Genomic DNA, 16503 nt, shown 5'->3' with positions numbered 1-16503 from the left:
CCATATTGCAAATTTACCTCCTGACCACCATGAAAACAGATCCCGATGCAGTGTTATTTTCTGCTAAAAGGTTGCAAGCTATAACAGTTTTAACACAGTGAGATACGCACCACATGTGATGCACATGTGTGCCAAAATTCAACGCTCATTTTTATGCAAATTCTACACTATTATGTGATAAAACTTACATGAATGGATTCCTCTTAGTGTGCTGAGTACAGTACAGGTGTTTTCTCTAGGCCTCATCCTAAGATTTTTCTTCCGACTTCCACCCCCCTCGAGCTGCCTTCTCTAACCGGGGAGGGTGCACCCTGGCCGGCATGGATGAGTACTTGCGAGGGGGTGGATGGTACTATTTATTGCTAATATCTCCGCGAAGCAGTGGACTTCGGGGCTGAAATTCAGGGGATCCCTAGAGGGTCGAGGGGCCAACCGTATGCAACCACCCACGAGTTCCTGGGTCGTCCGGTTCCTGAGTTTTAATGGTTCAAATTCCACATTTTGGGGGGGCGTAACTCCGACCCCCGGGGTCATAGGGACATGGTGCAGGTGTCGTAGGATAGACGGCCCCATGGTCTGACTTTAATCCGATTTTGTTGCAGTTTGGCCCCGTTTTGGCGGAGTTACAGCCTGACATATATACATATTTCTACAGTATTATGGGACAAAACTTACAAAAATGGGTTCCTTGGAGCTTGCAGCTTTCTATTAAATCAATTTTAATAGAATTGCTATTTATAGCAATTCTATTGAAATTGATTTAATTAAATATAGGCAATATTGTTGATCAAAATGCGTGCAGTGTACTCAGACATCTCAGCAGAGTCAATTAATGTAAGATCTATCCCATAATAATGTAGAATTTCCATAGAAAAAATGTTGGATTTAATTTCATCACATATGGTGCATGTCCACCCTCAATTTATTTGATGGCATATGTGTCCACTTGCAGATTATCAAATAGCAAGTCTATTTAACTTGATTCATTTCAAATGAGTGCAATATTTTTAATGGAAACACCTCTACTGTACACAGCACGCTCAGCAGACTCCATTCATGTAAGTTTTATCAGAATATACTGTAGAATTTGCATAAAAATGAATGTCCACGGGAGCATTATGGAGGTCCCGCTGAATAAATTGTAAATGGAATTTTTTTTTGAAAAAACCTCCCATTTGCCATTTATTCAGCACGTCCTTCCTAATGGTTCCATGGACAGATACATTTTAGCGATTTCGTGGTTGAAGTCTCATCTGCTGTACTCCAAGGAACCCATTTCTGTAAGTTTTGTCCCCTAATACTGTAGAAATATGTATATATGTCAGGCTGTAACTCCGCCAAAACGGGGCCAAACTGCACCAAAATCGGATCAAAGTCAGACCATGGGGCCGTCTATCCTACGACACCTGCACCATGTCCCTATGACCCCGGGGGTCGGAGTTAAGGCCCCCCAAAATGTGGAATTTGAACCATTAAAACTCAGGAACCGGACGACCCAGGAACTCGTGGGTGGTCGCATACGGTTGGCCCCTCGACCCTCTAGGGATCCCCTGAATTTCAGCCCCGAAGTCCACTGCTTCGCGGAGATATTAGCAAAAAATTGTACCATCCACCCCCTCGCAAGTACTCATCCATGCCGGCCAGGGTGCACCCTCCCCGGCTAGAGAAGGCAGCTCGAGGGGGGTGGAAGTCGGAAGAAAAATCTTAGGATGAGGCCTAGAGAAAACACCTGTACTGTACTCAGCACACTAAGAGGAATCCATTCAAAAATGAGCGTTGAATTTTGGCACACATGTGCACCACATGTGGTGCGTATCTCACTGTTCATTAAATAGCAACTGTATTTAACTGTATTTATTTAAAATGTGTGTTATTGTTAATGAAAATACCTGTAATGTACTCAGGACACCAAGGGGAACCCATTCATGTAAGTTTTATCACGTAATAATGAAGACTGGCCATGTGTTAAAACTGCTATAGCTTGCAACCTTTTAGCAGAAAATAACACTGCATCGGGATCTGTTTTCATGGTGGTCAGTAGGTAAATTTGCAATATGGTTAATGAAAACACCTGTACTGTACTCAGGACACTCAGAGGAATCCATTCATGTAAGTTTTATCAGAATATACTGTAGAATTTGCATAAAAATGAATGTCCACGGGAGCATTATGGAGGTCCCGCTGAATAAATTGTAAATGGAATTTTTTTTTGAAAAAACCTCCCATTTGCCATTTATTCAGCACGCTCTTCCTAATGGTTCCGTGGACAGATAAATTTTGGCAATATTGTGGTTGAAGTCTCATCAGCTGTACTCTGCAAGCTCCCAGGAATCCATTATTGTAAGTTTTATCCAATAACACTGTAGAAATATGCATATAAAAATATTTGGATTGTGGTTAATGTCACCACATGTGGTGAATATTAACCAAAATGTAACACACTCTGCCAAGCTGTAACTCCGCCAAAACGGGGCCAAACTGCACCAAACTCGGGTCAGAGTAAGACCTACAGAAGGCCCACCGAACACCAATGGGCCCCCATCCATAAATCCTCAGGGGGCGGAGTTATGGCCCTCCACATTTTTGATAGTCAAATGGAAGGAAGAGACCCAGCAAATTGAAACTGGGTGACTTGATAGCACTCGAAGGGCCCTCTCTGAAGAGATACGGAGAGATACGGACCCCCAAATGCAAAAAGTCCCAAAATTTGACCGGCCATAACTCACTCAAAAAAGGGGGGGAAAAAACACCAAACTCTGGTCAAAATTAGACCATGGGGACCTCTATCCGATGTTACCGGCCCCAAGTCCCTGAACCCCCGGGAGGCGGAGATACGGTGCCCCAAAAACTGGTGTCCATCCAATATGAATAAATGGCAAGTGGGATATGTGTCCACCTGAGGTTTAACAAATAGCAATTCTATTCAATTTGATTTAATTAAATACATGCAATAGTGTTGATCAAAATACCTGCAGTGTACTCAGACATCTCAGCAGAGTCCTTTAATGTAAGATCTATCCCATAATAATGTAGAATTTCCATAGAAAAAATGTTGGATTTTGGTCAATTTCACCACATATGGTGCATGTCCACCCTCAATTTATTTGACGGCATATGTGTCCACTTGCAGATTATCAAATAGCAAGTCTATTTAACTTGATACATCTCCAATGTAAACGCTTACCGGTTTGGTGGACAAGCGCTCCCTTTTTTGACCCTTTGACCCCTAAATAAGGTCATAGGGTCACCAGACTTCTATGCCCGTTCGAGGGGGCCCCCATGAGACACATATCCAAAATTCGGCCCGATCGGACCCCGGCGAGCCGTGTCCACGAAACCGCTAGGCCGAACACATTCAAGTAAATGGCAGGTGGGATTTTTTTAGAAACGTCCTAGGGGCCCGAAATTTGGAACGGTGGCTCCTGAGGGCCCCTAGAACGTGCTGTCAAAAGCGCGAGGACCTAGCGCAATGCACTTTTTTTCCTTGGGTCCTACGACTACGTGTCTCGGGGCCCTGGTTGAGGGGTCCCTGAGATGCCAGAATCTCAAATCTGGGGGTCCTATGACTTATCGTCTCTGAACAGTGGACGTCCCACCTCCCATCAAAACGCGTACCGCTTTTGTGGACGTGGGGTCCCTTCTGTGACCGTTTGACCCCTAAAGAAGGTCGTAGGGCCACCAGACTTCTGTGCCCGGTCGAGGGGATGCCCTCGAGACACATATCCAATATTCGGCCTGATCGGACCCTTGGGAGTCGTGTCCACGTACCTGCTAGGCCGAGAGGTTAAGGCGATGGACTTGAAATCTATTGGGGTATCCCCGCGCAGGTTCGAACTCCTGGTGGTCAACATCACCCCCTAGAGGTGTCAATACTTGGTTTACTGCGGATTCCCTACGGAAAAGGGGGGTAAGCCGACTCGTCCCGTTGGCCAGTTTTCTAAAGGAGAAAATGGATCCAAATTGACAGTACAATCCCTTCGAACCATTATGCGGTATATGGCAATTTAAATGAGATGCCAGAATCTCAAATCTGGGGGCCCTACGACCTATCGTCTCCGAACTGTGGACGTCCCACAACCAATCAAAACGCGTACCGATTTGGCGGACGTGGGGTCCCTTCTGGGACCGTTTGACCCCTAAAGAAGGTCGTAGGGCCACCAGACTTCTATGCCCATTCGAGGGGGTCCCCATGAGACACATATCCAATATTCGGCCTGATCGGACCCTTGGGAGTCGTGTCCACGTACCTGCTAGGCCGAGAGGTTAAGGCGATGGACTTGAAATCTATTGGGGTATCCCCGCGCAGGTTCGAACCCTGCCGACTACGGGAGGGCTTTGCAGTATTGCTTTAGCTTTCTGTGATGGTAATTGTGCCTTCTATGGTCCTTCGCTCTCTGTGCCATAACTGCTTCTAGCTTTCATCCTCGTGACACCTGCATCTCTTCTGGGCAGCTTGTTGTAAAACTGCTGCTTTATAAAAGGTGAGAAGCCAGTGCTCCACAAAAGCCTGGATAGCTCAGTCGGTAGAGCATCAGAATTTTAATCTGAGGGCCAGGGTTCAAGTCCCTGTTTGGGCGAAGGTCTGTCTGCTTTTGGCGGAGTCAACTTGCTATCACTACGGTCCATCACTTCTTCTCAGTGGGATTGTTGTTTTAGCCGCTTCCAGGGATAGCTTACAATCTCCGCTTGCTAGGTTGCAAGTAGGTCAGGCAGTAGTGTTACACACAACATAGGAGAAGGTGGTCTGCTTAATTCAAGTCCCTGTTTGGGCGAAGGTCAGTCTTCTTTTTGTAGGCCTCAGCTTGCTATTACTACGGTCCATCTCTTCTGCTGACTCTGTACTAGAACAATGTTCCTTCCTGCTCCCGGGGATCAGTGCATCTCCCTTGTTCGGCACACCTGATTCTGATGGTCAGCCCTTTAGGAAAGAGTGCTCACAGAGTGAGTAGAATAAGACAGACTTCCCAATTGTGCAGTGCTCTCGGTCCCCAGGGCCAGTACTGAAAAACCCCATTACATAGGATGAGACATGGCAGCCTGATTTCTCCTCAGTGGGACCGCTGTTTTACCCGCTTGCAGGGCTAGCTTGCAATCTCCGCTTGCTGACTGAGCTGGGTTGGTTGCAAGTAGGTCAGGCAGCAGTGTTGGACACAAACTGTGCAGAAATTGGTCTACTCCCGTAGTCGTGGCCGAGTGGTTAAGGCGATGGACTAGAAATCCATTGGGGTCTCCCCGCGCAGGTTCGAATCCTGCCAACTACGCTGTTTGCTGAAGGCCATGAGGCAAAGCATCCATGCATTTTTCACGGTCCTCGCACTTATTTGCGAAATGTCCAGTCCCTCTTCGATGGACAAACACGCCGCTGGTGCTTCTTGTATCCGGGCTCCAGGGGTTGTCTTGGGTTAGACAGTGGCATGCCGTGATCGTATAGTGGTTAGTACTCTGCGTTGTGGCCGCAGCAACCCCGGTTCGAATCCGGGTCACGGCAACCCTCTGCTGTTGAGTATACAGGAAGGTTGAACATTTTTTACCACCTCATCTTTCTGCGTGACTTTGTTTCTGAAGCTTGGCCTGTGCAGGGCACCACCAGACAAGGAGGCTTGCTTTCTAACATTAGGCGTAGTCGTGGCCGTACCTTCCAGCGATCGGACGGCTGAACACTTCCTAACACTTCCTAACAACATTTGAATACTTCCGAACAAGGTCGCAACACTTCCTAACAAAGTCAGAACGAATGACCGAACACATCCTAAATTAATCCGAACAGGTCCTAACGCAAATCCGAAACTTTCGAACAGATGGGGCAAAGGAGCCAATCAATTCCTACCGAGAGGAAAGAGCCAATCAGCAAGTTGACATGCCAATCTCGCCGCTGATTGGCTGAATGAGTTTCGTGATATTCCAGTTGTTTGTAACTCACTTGACATCTGCTATGCGGAGATTCAAGGTAAGCGTTATCACAATACAAATCCGTGACATCAGTGTTAACCTATTTGTTCAAACATTAATTCATGATTTGGAATAAAGATTATTCTGATCGTTCTACGCTTGCGTAGCAAGGCAAGCTAACTTAACGTGTCGCTAACTGATAATTGTTAAGCCTTCGATTCATAACAAGTTTTTATTTTCTATATCTTTGCAAGAATTTCATTTCATCATTCAGTATTCCAAGTATCCATTTCCAATGTTATTTCAGTCATGACTGAGTGATTCTTTACTGAATGTATTTAAATCTTTTACTATTCCAGGTATTCATTAAATATCTAGTTTTTTTCCCCTTTCTTACTTTATATACAAACACAGTTTTTATAATTATACATCAAAAGCTATTTGCAATTTTTTGCAAGTAGGAACATATTTACTGCAGAAAACTATTAACCTGCCACATATTTCACCACTCAACATGTCTGCTTTTATATACTTGATGTGAGTCTTTATATATTTATATATATATATATATATATATATATATATATATATATATATATATATATATATATATATATATATACTATATATGTGTGTGTGTGTGTGTATATATAAATATAAAACTGCAATAAACTCCTTTCTACTGTTGCTATATTAACACATATTTAACCACATTGATTTGTTTCCCATTATTGTTCAGATATGACCAAAACAGGCAAATCCTCTGCTTATTGGAACGACATCTGCCACAGGTATGCCCAGGGCACCTTCCAGTTCAGTACAGGAAAAAGGCCTGGAAGCAGAAAATGGAAGGAGGTCCTGGAGCGGATTGATGCCTGTCCCCTGCAAAGGGGGAATAAGGTGGACCTGTTTGGCAGGCACATAGTGTGCACTTGTGGGTTCCATAAGGTAGGTATATGATATAATATATAAAAGGCATGATAAGTCCCTGTATCATGTAATACACTATTTTATGCACCAACCCCTGATATATTCTCAGAATATATTCTCAGTACAGTTCTGCAGAGTAATTGGTGTAATTATTTAACATGAATCAGAATCAGAATCAGAATCAGAATCAGAAAGAGCTTTATTGCCAAGTATGCTTGCACATACAAGGAATTCGTTTTAGTGACATAAGCTTCCAGTAAACAGAGACAACAACACACAGACAAAAAAAAAAAAAAAAAAAACATATTAATTTACAGGAGAATTACAAATTGGCAAATAAATAAGTGTATAAACAATTGTGCTATAAATGATAATGGAATAGGATTGAGTGAGATGCAGGAATGTTCTAGGATGGAGGGGTAACAAATAAATATAAGGATATTGCACATTTTTGCATAAGCATACGTTTAAGTGGGAAACATTTAACTGTTCATGAGGTAGATTGCCTGGGGGAAGAAACTATTCTTGTGCCTTGCTGTTCTTGTATTTGCGGCTCTGAGGCGCCGGCCAGATGGCAAAAGTTCAAAGATGGGGTGACTTGGATGTGAGGGATCCAGAGTGATTTTCTGAGTCCTTTTCCTCACTCTGGATGTGTACAGTTCTTGGAGGGTGGGCAGGGGAGCACCAATAATCCTTTCAGCAGTCCGAACAGTTCTCTGTAGTCTTCTGATATCTGATTTTGTAGCTGAACCAAACCAGACAGTAATTGAAGTACACAGGACTGACTCAATGACGGCTGAGTAGAACTGTTTCAGCAGCTCCTGTGGCAGGTTAAACTTCCTCAGCTGGCAAAGGAAGTACAACCTTTGTTGGGCTTTTTTCACAATGGAGCCAATGTGATTGTCCCACTTCAGGTCCTGAGAGATGGTGGTTCCCAGGAATCTGAATGACTCCACTGCAGCCACAGTGCTGTTCATGATGGTGAGTGGGGAAAGTGCAGGGGGGTTTCTCCTAAAGTCCACAATCATCTCCACTGTTTTGAGCGTGTTCAGCTCCAGGTTGTTAAGACTGCACCAGACAGCCAGCTGCTCAACCTGGATGAGGCCGATGACTGTAGTGTCGTCTGCAAACTTCAGGAGCTTGACAGAGGGGTCTTTAGAGGTGCAGTCGTTGGTGTACAGGGAGAAGAGCAGAGGGGAGAGAACACATCCCTGAGGGGCACCAGTGTTGGTGGAGGGGCACCTGTTTGCTCGGTACGCATACTGCAGGGGGTCCAGTAAGGGTCCAGTGATGTCCTTCAGATAAGCCAGAACCAGTTTTTCAAACGACTTCATGACGACAGACGTTAGAGCCACAGGTCTGTAGTCGTTAAGTCCTGTTATCTTGGGTTTCTTTGGAATGGGGATTATGGTGGAGCGTTTGAAGCAGGAAGGCACTTCACACAACTCCAGAGATCTGTTGAAGATCTGTGAAAAGATGGGGGCCAGCTGGTCAGCACAGATTTTCAGACAGGCTGGTGTAACGCCATCTGGGCCTGGTGCTTTTCTTCTTTTGTTTTTCTTGAAGACCTGGCGCACATCATCTTCACAGATTTGAAGAGCAGGAGGTATGGAGAGGGGGATTGCAGGAGGTGTTAATGGTTGTGTAGGGAGATGGTCAGAGTGGGTGTTGGGGGTTTCAAATCTACAATAAAACTCATTCAGGTCTTTAGCAAGTCGTTGATTAGCCTCAGTGCAAGGGGATGGTGTCTTGTAGTTTGTGATGGCTCTCAGTCCTCTCCAAACTGAAGTAGAGTCGTTGGAAGTAAACTGGTCTTCCAACTTTTTAGCATAGGTCTTTTTAGCCTCTCTAATCTCTTTGTTCAGTGTGTTCCTGGCCTGATTGTACAAGACCCTGACCCCATTTATGTAGGCATCCTCTTTGGCCTGACGAAAGTGTCTGAGTTTTACTGTAAACCATGGCTTATCATTGTTGAATGTTAAATAAGTCCTGGTAGGAATGCATATATCCTCACAGAAACTAATATAGGATGTTACAGTCTCTGTGAGTTCGTCCAGATCGGTGGTAGCAGCTTCAAAAACGCTCCAGTCTGTGATGTCAAAACAAGATTGCAAATCCTGCTCTGTTTCGCTGGTCCATCTCTTCACAGTCTTTACTACAGGTTTAGCAGATTTAAGTTTCTGCTTGTAGGTCGGTATAAGATGAACCAGACAGTGATCAGAACGTCCCAAAGCTGCTCGTGGAACAGAGTGATATGCATCCTTTATTGTGGTGTAACAGTGATCCAGTATATTACTGTCTCTGGTGGGACAGGTAACATGCTGTTTGTATTTTGGCAGTTCACGGGAGAGATTGGCATTATTAAAGTCCCCAAGAATGATTAAAACAGAGTCCAGGTATTGTTGTTCTGTGTCTGTGATCTGATCAGCGAGTTTCTGTAAAGCTGAGCTCACATGCGCTTGAGGTGGAATGTAAACACTAACCAGAATGAGCGAGTGAAACTCCCGCGGCGAATAGAACGGCTTGCAGTTGATAAACTGCGTTTCTAGATCAGGACAGCACATCTTCTTTAACACAGTTACATCTGTACACCACCGTTCATTGATGTAAAAGCATGTCCCGCCGCCGCGCGATTTCCCCGTTGATTCTGCGTCGCGATCCGCTCTAAACAGCTGAAAGCCCGGCAGATGGAGTGCGCTGTCCGGTATGGCATCATTCAGCCAGGTTTCCGTGAAACGCAGAGCAGCAGAGTGAGAGAAATCCTTATTTGTCCGAGAGAGCAGAAGGAGTTCGTCCGTTTTGTTGGGTAAAGAGCGGAGATTTGCGAGATGGATGCTAGGCAACGGCGTTCGAAATCCGCGCTTCCTGAGTCTGACGAGCGCTCCCGCTCGCTTTCCCCGCCTGCGCGTCCTGAAGCGCTTGATCAGCGCCGCTGCTCCTCCGATAACAATGTTCAGTAAAACGTCTGTATAATAGAAATCCGGAAAAATATCATGTGGTGTGTTCTGCCGAATGTTCAGCAGTTCATCCCTGGTGAAACTGATCGTGTTTGTTAAACAAAAAACAGGAAAAACGAACAAAAACAGTACAAACACTGGAGAGCCAAGCACTGAAGCAGCCATGTGCGGCGCCATCTTGGAAGTAAGAACAATAGTAAGACCTTCTTTTGTTCCTAATATTAATTTTCTCCCAGTCAACAGATAAGGTCTTGATTGAGTCAGGGCCTAAGGTAAAGGCAGGCGGCAGCTCAGAGGAGACCGGGACATCACAGGAAGTACATGGGGTGAAATGTTCTCTGTGTAGTGTGGTTGTGGAGGCAGAGAAGTTCTCTGAGCACCTCTCTGACCACCACGTTGAAGAGAGGTGTGACAGCTGTGGGGTCAGGGTCCAGGGTGCCGTCGGACTCCTCCAACACATTGAGTCGAGCCATTATGGGGCTCTATTGGCTCCACGTGTCAGCCCTTCAAAAAATCCCACACCATCTCCTTGCCCCTCACCATCTCCATGGCTGCCTCCACCTCCACAGCACTTGCCGTCTCCAATGCCAGTACCAGTGTCTCCATCCCCAGGGCCCACTCCATTCCCACAACACTCTCCAGCTCCAAAGCCCTCACCACCACCTCCACGGTGCTCTCCATCTCCACAGCCCACTCCATCCTCACATCCAGTACCCTCACTGCAGCCTACACCATCTCTGCCTCAGGCTATTACTGACTGGGAGAGCTTTCTTCCCAGTCAGTTCAAGAGAGTCCTCCAGCCAGCAGATTGGGTGTGGATTGCCAAGTGCCTCTATGAGCCCACAGGGCAGCTGAGGCAGAAGATCCAGGTGAACTGGTTTTATCCATCGATGCAGCCCAAGCCATGTCCTCCTGAGCCCGGGTGGTACTTCCGACAGAGGATGTTCTTGCGGGCACCAATGAGGATGTGGGGCATTCCTCTTAAATGCCCACAGTGTGGCTGGAAGATGCACCAATCAGGAATTTACCCAAAGGTCAGGGAGGTGATTGACATGGATAGGCGCTATTAACTTGTGGGTGGGGACTATCCACGCTGCAGTGCATGCAAGTTGCCAGTATGCCCATGGAGCCAGGACATCCTTTCACAACTGGATGTGGCACACAGGACCATGTTTCCAGCGGTGCTGACCACTCAGCTAGCCCTGGACAGGAAATGTGTGACTTTGCTCAGGCCAAGGACCAGTGGTAACAGTTCCTCCTACTTCCAGTCAGCAGTAGAGGAAGCCCACAGTGAGGAGTGGGCACGACGCACCATCCAGTACCTCTCTGATTGTGAGCATCATTTGAGAAAGGTTACCCTGGTCCAATCTGCAACGGCACCTGCCTTTTCTGCATCCACACCCTTCAGGCCACTTCCACTCGCCCAGTGGTTTGAGACTGTCCACTCCAACGATATCCTCAGCCATTTGGACGAGATGAAGGGGGTGATTACCTCCACCTATGGCCGAATCCTGAAGATGGATTCTACAAAGAAGGTACAATACATGAAGGTTTCAGCATGAGGTTTATTTTCAGCCAGAAAGAATTTCAACATGATGAAAAATGTTTTGTTATATACATTTGTGTTTATATATATATATATTATAATGTACCATAACAAATCAAATAAAAAGTTTAATTAAGCTTGTCAGAATGGTTTTATTTTTCCTTCTTTTTGTTTTTCAGATCACCAAAAAGCTGGCTGGTGGCATTGGGGACACGGCTGCATGGATGACCAACATTGGCAATGAGCTCGGCCAGGTTCTGAACAGTGTTCTGACAACAGCTGAAGGCGCAGGACTGGAGGAGCTGTGCCAGGGCGTCATCAAACGCTACCAGAATGCTGGCGAGCCAGAGCCTGAGGTCATCTATGTGGACCGGGATTGCTGCAGTCAGTCAGGTGAGATTTTCAAATTACTACTTTATCAAATGTGCACTGCAATATATTTTATAAAAGTTAATAGTGGTGTAAAAAAGTTCCCCTTTCCCTATTGGTGATGGTAATTAATTAGTATTATTTTTACAGCCAGTGTATTAAAACTTGTAATAAATTATATTGACTGAAAAGTATGTTTGAAATTAAATCAAATGCATGTTTTTTATTTTTTCTCCTCCACAGGTGCATCTTCAGTGTTAAAACTTTTTCGGCCATTGAAGTCTATTGTAAGGCTAGATATCTTCCATTTTATGAGAAGATTCAACTGTGGCCTTACTACAGAGCACCACCCTCTCTATGGTACCTTTTGTACAAAACTTTCCTCCTGTATCTTTGAGTGGGATCAGGAGGATGTGAAAGAACTTAAGGCTGCCAAGAGAGGGGAGTGGAAGTGCAGCCATGGTGGAAAGGCTCCCACTGAGGCTCAGCTCATGGCCAGCATCAGCCCAGGTGAACTCGCGAAGCACTGTAGGCGGCGGACACGCAGGGCTGAGGAGATCCGGGCCATGATTTCAGGGCTGCTGGAATCAGTGTGGGAGCTAACTGACACTACAGGGTTTCGCCTGGTTAACCCTGACCGCATGCACCATGTCTGGGAGATGCAACAAAAACACCTAGAGTGCATCCAGGACCCTCCACATGTAAAGTTGTACACAAAGACGGGGACACTCCAGAAGGGTGGCAAAGTCCTAAACGTGCTTAGGTGCGGCAGGGGGTCATCCTCGCTGGAGAGTTTTCACCGCCACCAGTGTGCCTTCATTCCTGGTAAATTCTGAATATTAAATTGCAGTATGTTTTGTAGATTTTTACGTTGAAAAGATCGCTATTGTGTCAACAACAGAACCCTGGGTGCTACCTGGATTTGGCTTGTTTTCATGGAATTTACTATCAGTCTCATTATTATGTGTTACTGTTCTATAACTGTGTCATTAAATTTGTATGTCCTCAGTTTAAAATAATTGCTGACTGAATCTGTGCATTTTCATTCTTAGGATGGAGATGCAATGCCATGCACACACAAATGTACATGTTAGAGGGGGCCTCGAGGTGGAACATGAGCCGGGCAAAAGTAGCTGTATCTGTGGTGGGGGCCTCAACCCTAAGGACATTTGATGTCTGCACAATGTCTCATTTAAACAGCATGAGCCAACGGGTCCTTGGTCGGGCTTTGATGCCAGAATTTACCCCTCCAGGAAAACCCACTGGTAAGATATCTCACAGGAAAATGCTGAGCATTGGAGTATTTCTCTCTCTCCTGTGTTTGTTTGTTTGTGTGTGTGTGTGAGTGTTTGTGTCCTCTCCCCATTAACAATGTGGTACAAATTATTGCAGGGGAGCGCATTGCAGTGGAGTACTTGTTGGCCCGGTCCAATAGAGGCGACCAGTTGATTGCACACCACAATGACATGCCTGAAGTCCCCCCAGAGGAGCCCGAAGAGGATAGTGAAATTGACACGACTGTGTGCCATGCAGCTGACCTTAGGGCTGATGACTCTCCAGTAGCTGTCGTGCAGGCCCAGGTGACAAGTCAGGTGGGTGACACTGAACCCAAATCCCCAGATGAGGAGGTCACTGAGGAAGAGGAGGATGACACTGCAAGTCCTAGCACATCAAGCCAGGTAATATTGCTATCCTGTACTATTTTTTACATTTAAAAAAATGTATCTGGTACAGTGCAAAACGCCTTTTGTCACCAATGTGTAAAGTTAAAATATATGCATGTACAATGCAAAATAATTATTACAACACCGTATGTGTTTATTGGACTGTGTTTGGCATTTTTCTCAATTTCCAGAGTACACAGTGTGATTCCAGAGGTGTCTTGGGCTTGGAGGCAGTTGATGCCCTGGCAGCCTACTTGGTTGGCCTAAACCGAACGATCACTGCCTTGTCATCACAAGAGGAGGCCAACATAGTCCAGCTGTACATGGCTCTGCATGCCATGGACAAGGTACCATCAAAATATAGCCAGAGGGTTAAGAAGAAGGCTTTGACAGGACCTTGGAGAGCATCCAGGAAAAAGAGTGGCACTGCTCCAGGACAGCAGGCAGCAGAGAAGTAATTTGACTATTTGGATCGTCACTAGTTTATAACCCAGTATACAGTTCAGATTATATCATCTTTCTTTTCCATAGATTGTTCATGACTCATGGGCAGGCAGCTCAGGACCCTGAAGTCCACAGGGTCTGTGAATGTGTTTGCCTAAGGCTTTTGAAAGAGTTTCAGCAAGCACGGAACAGCCCCAGGGACACACAAGGAAAAACTCTGCCAATTCCACAATCTATTGTGGTGGTATACAGCCACTTAAAACAGCTGATGGAGGACAGCAGATAGGTTCTAGGACAGACTAACCTAGTTCTGGTCCCGATAAACACCACTACTGTCTCCTCGTGGTGAGTCTTGTTTTATGCGATACTTTTGCACAATCACAGTAGTATATCAAGATTGTACTTATAAAACCTTCTTGTACATGCTTTTAAAAATGATGCTACAGGAAGTAAAGAGAATGGGCTTTTATTCACTTAAATTGCTAATTTAAGATGAAGAATGTTTCTCTTGCAGGCTACTAAAAAGACAGAAACGTGTAGACAGAGACATGCTTCTGCAGGGTACTGCACTGCCCAAACAAGTATATTTGGCAAAGGAGGCTCTTCCTGAAGTGCGCGAACTTCCAGCTGTTCCTGCACAGCATGGGCATGAGGCCATGGTATTTTAGGATTCAGCAAATCAGGAGGGAGAGGCCTTCATTCGTAAGCGTATCTCCAACAGGTGCCCAATGCCCACCCCTCCTCCTGGATCTTACTCTGCATTTCCCATATACCCACCAGCACCACACTTTGCATTCCCCCCTGGGTCCTACCCACCCTTTCCCAGCTACCAACCAGGTCTACCACTGCCTCATTCTACCCAATTCCATCCCCCTCCCCAATTCCAGCCCCCTCTCCAATTCCAGCCACCTTCCCAATTCCAGCCCCCTCCCCAATTCCAGCCACCTTCCCAATTCCAGCCACCTCCCCAATTCCAGCCGCCTCCCCAATTCCAGCCCCCTCCCCAATTCCAGAAGCCTAATACCTTGCCATCACAAACTTGTCCCTCCACTCAGCCCAGGCAGCGCACATGGAGAAGGCAGAAAGCTGCCCAAGAGGATGAGGAGTGAGTGGCTAGAGGTGAACCACCATGGAAACGACTAGCAAAGGATATATATCACTATATCTGCAAGCAGTGTGGGCTGGCAAAAAATAAGACAACTGGCCACACTCAGCTGAAGGGCCGGTGGTATTGTCCAGCCTCAGGCCTCTCTGTTGCACAGTGGAGGGAGAATGTACAGGGAGTTCTTTGATTTTTTTTTCATTGGTGTATATAGTAATGTATATAGTTAGGTTTTTATATAGTTGCATATGTTGTGCTGTGTGTGTGTTGTGCTGTGAACATTTTGTTTTTAGTTGCTGTTTCCAGTGTTTCATTTGCAGTGTTTGTAAAAAAAAGGAAAGACACAACTCTTGTGGTGTAATAGTAACACATCCACCCTTTGGGTGGAAGATTCCAGGTGCAAGTCCTGGCAAGAGTTTGTGGTGTGTTTGTCAGATTATTATTATTATTATTAATTTTTTTTATTAAAAATATAGTCAAAAACCAATCAAACACTTTACTTAAATCCTTTGTGAGTGTTCATGAAGTTTGATGGATAATTTTTTTTTCTTTTTCTTGCTTTCCCTCCTTTCTCCTTCTCTTTTCCCTTTCTTTCCCCCTTGTAGCAGTCCCTTTTTGCCCTGTTTTTGGCCGAGAGGTTAAGGCGATGGACTTGAAATCCATTGGGGTCTCCCTGCGCAGGTTCGAACTCTGCCGACTACGGGAGGGATTTGCAGTATTGCTTTAGCTTTCTGTGACGGTAATTGTGCCTTCTATGGTCCTTCGCTCTCTGTGCCATAACTGCTTCTAGCTTTCATCCTTGTGACACCTGCGTCTCTTCTGGGCAGCTTGTTGTAAAACTCCTGCTTTATAAAAGGTGAGAAGCCAGTGCTCCACAAGAGCCTGGATAGCTCAGACGGTAGAGCATCAGACTTTTAATTTGAGGGTCCAGGGTTCAAGTCCCTGTTCGGGTGAAGGTCTGTCTGCTTTTGGCGGAGTCACCTTGCTATAACTACGGTCCATCTCTTCTTCTGAATCTGTACTGGAGCGGTGTTCCTTCCTGCTCCAGGGTATCAGTGCACCTCCCTTGTTCGGCACACCTGTAAAGTTACAGAATGACCATGGAACCGGTGCGGACCCCCGTCGGACCCCCAACCCGGGTCCCACGAACCCATTATTTGTCCATTTGACCATTATATTCACACAATGACTGCAGATCATCTGCGGACCCCTTGCGGACCCCCACCCTGGGTCCCACGAACCCAGTATTTGTCCATTTGACCATTATATTCACACAATGACTGCGGAACATCTGCGGACCACTTGCGGACCCCCACCCTGGGTCCCACGAACCCACTATTTGTCCATTTGACCATCATATTCACACAATGACTGCGGATCATCTGCGGACCACTTGCGGACCCCCACCCTGGGTCCCACTGACCCACTATTTGTCCATTTGACCATTATGTTCACACAATGACTGCGGATCATCTGCAGACCACTTGCGGACCCCCACCCTGGGTCTCACGAACCCACTATTTGTCCATTTGACCATTATGTTCACGGAATGACCACAGATCACATGCGGAACATTTGCGGACCCCACCCCCGGGTCCACAC

The 16503-nt window shown here is 46.0% G+C and overlaps 2 non-coding genes across 2 annotated transcripts; both read left to right on the top strand.

Moving 5' to 3' along the window:
- The first annotated feature begins 5179 nt into the window (after window positions 1-5179).
- On the top strand, window positions 5180-5261 carry trnas-aga (transfer RNA serine (anticodon AGA)). Its single transcript has one exon. It is a non-coding gene; the product is annotated as a tRNA-Ser (tRNA).
- Window positions 5262-5416: 155 nt separating this feature from the next.
- On the top strand, window positions 5417-5488 carry trnah-gug (transfer RNA histidin (anticodon GUG)). The gene has a single exon. It is a non-coding gene; the product is annotated as a tRNA-His (tRNA).
- Window positions 5489-16503: the final 11015 nt, after the last annotated feature.

The sequence above is a fragment of the Carassius carassius genome, chromosome 18, assembly GCF_963082965.1.
Source record: "Carassius carassius chromosome 18, fCarCar2.1, whole genome shotgun sequence".
NCBI lineage: Eukaryota > Metazoa > Chordata > Actinopteri > Cypriniformes > Cyprinidae > Carassius > Carassius carassius.
The sequence above is the reverse complement of the archived record's forward strand: the minus strand, read 5'-3'. Positions and strand labels throughout refer to the sequence as shown.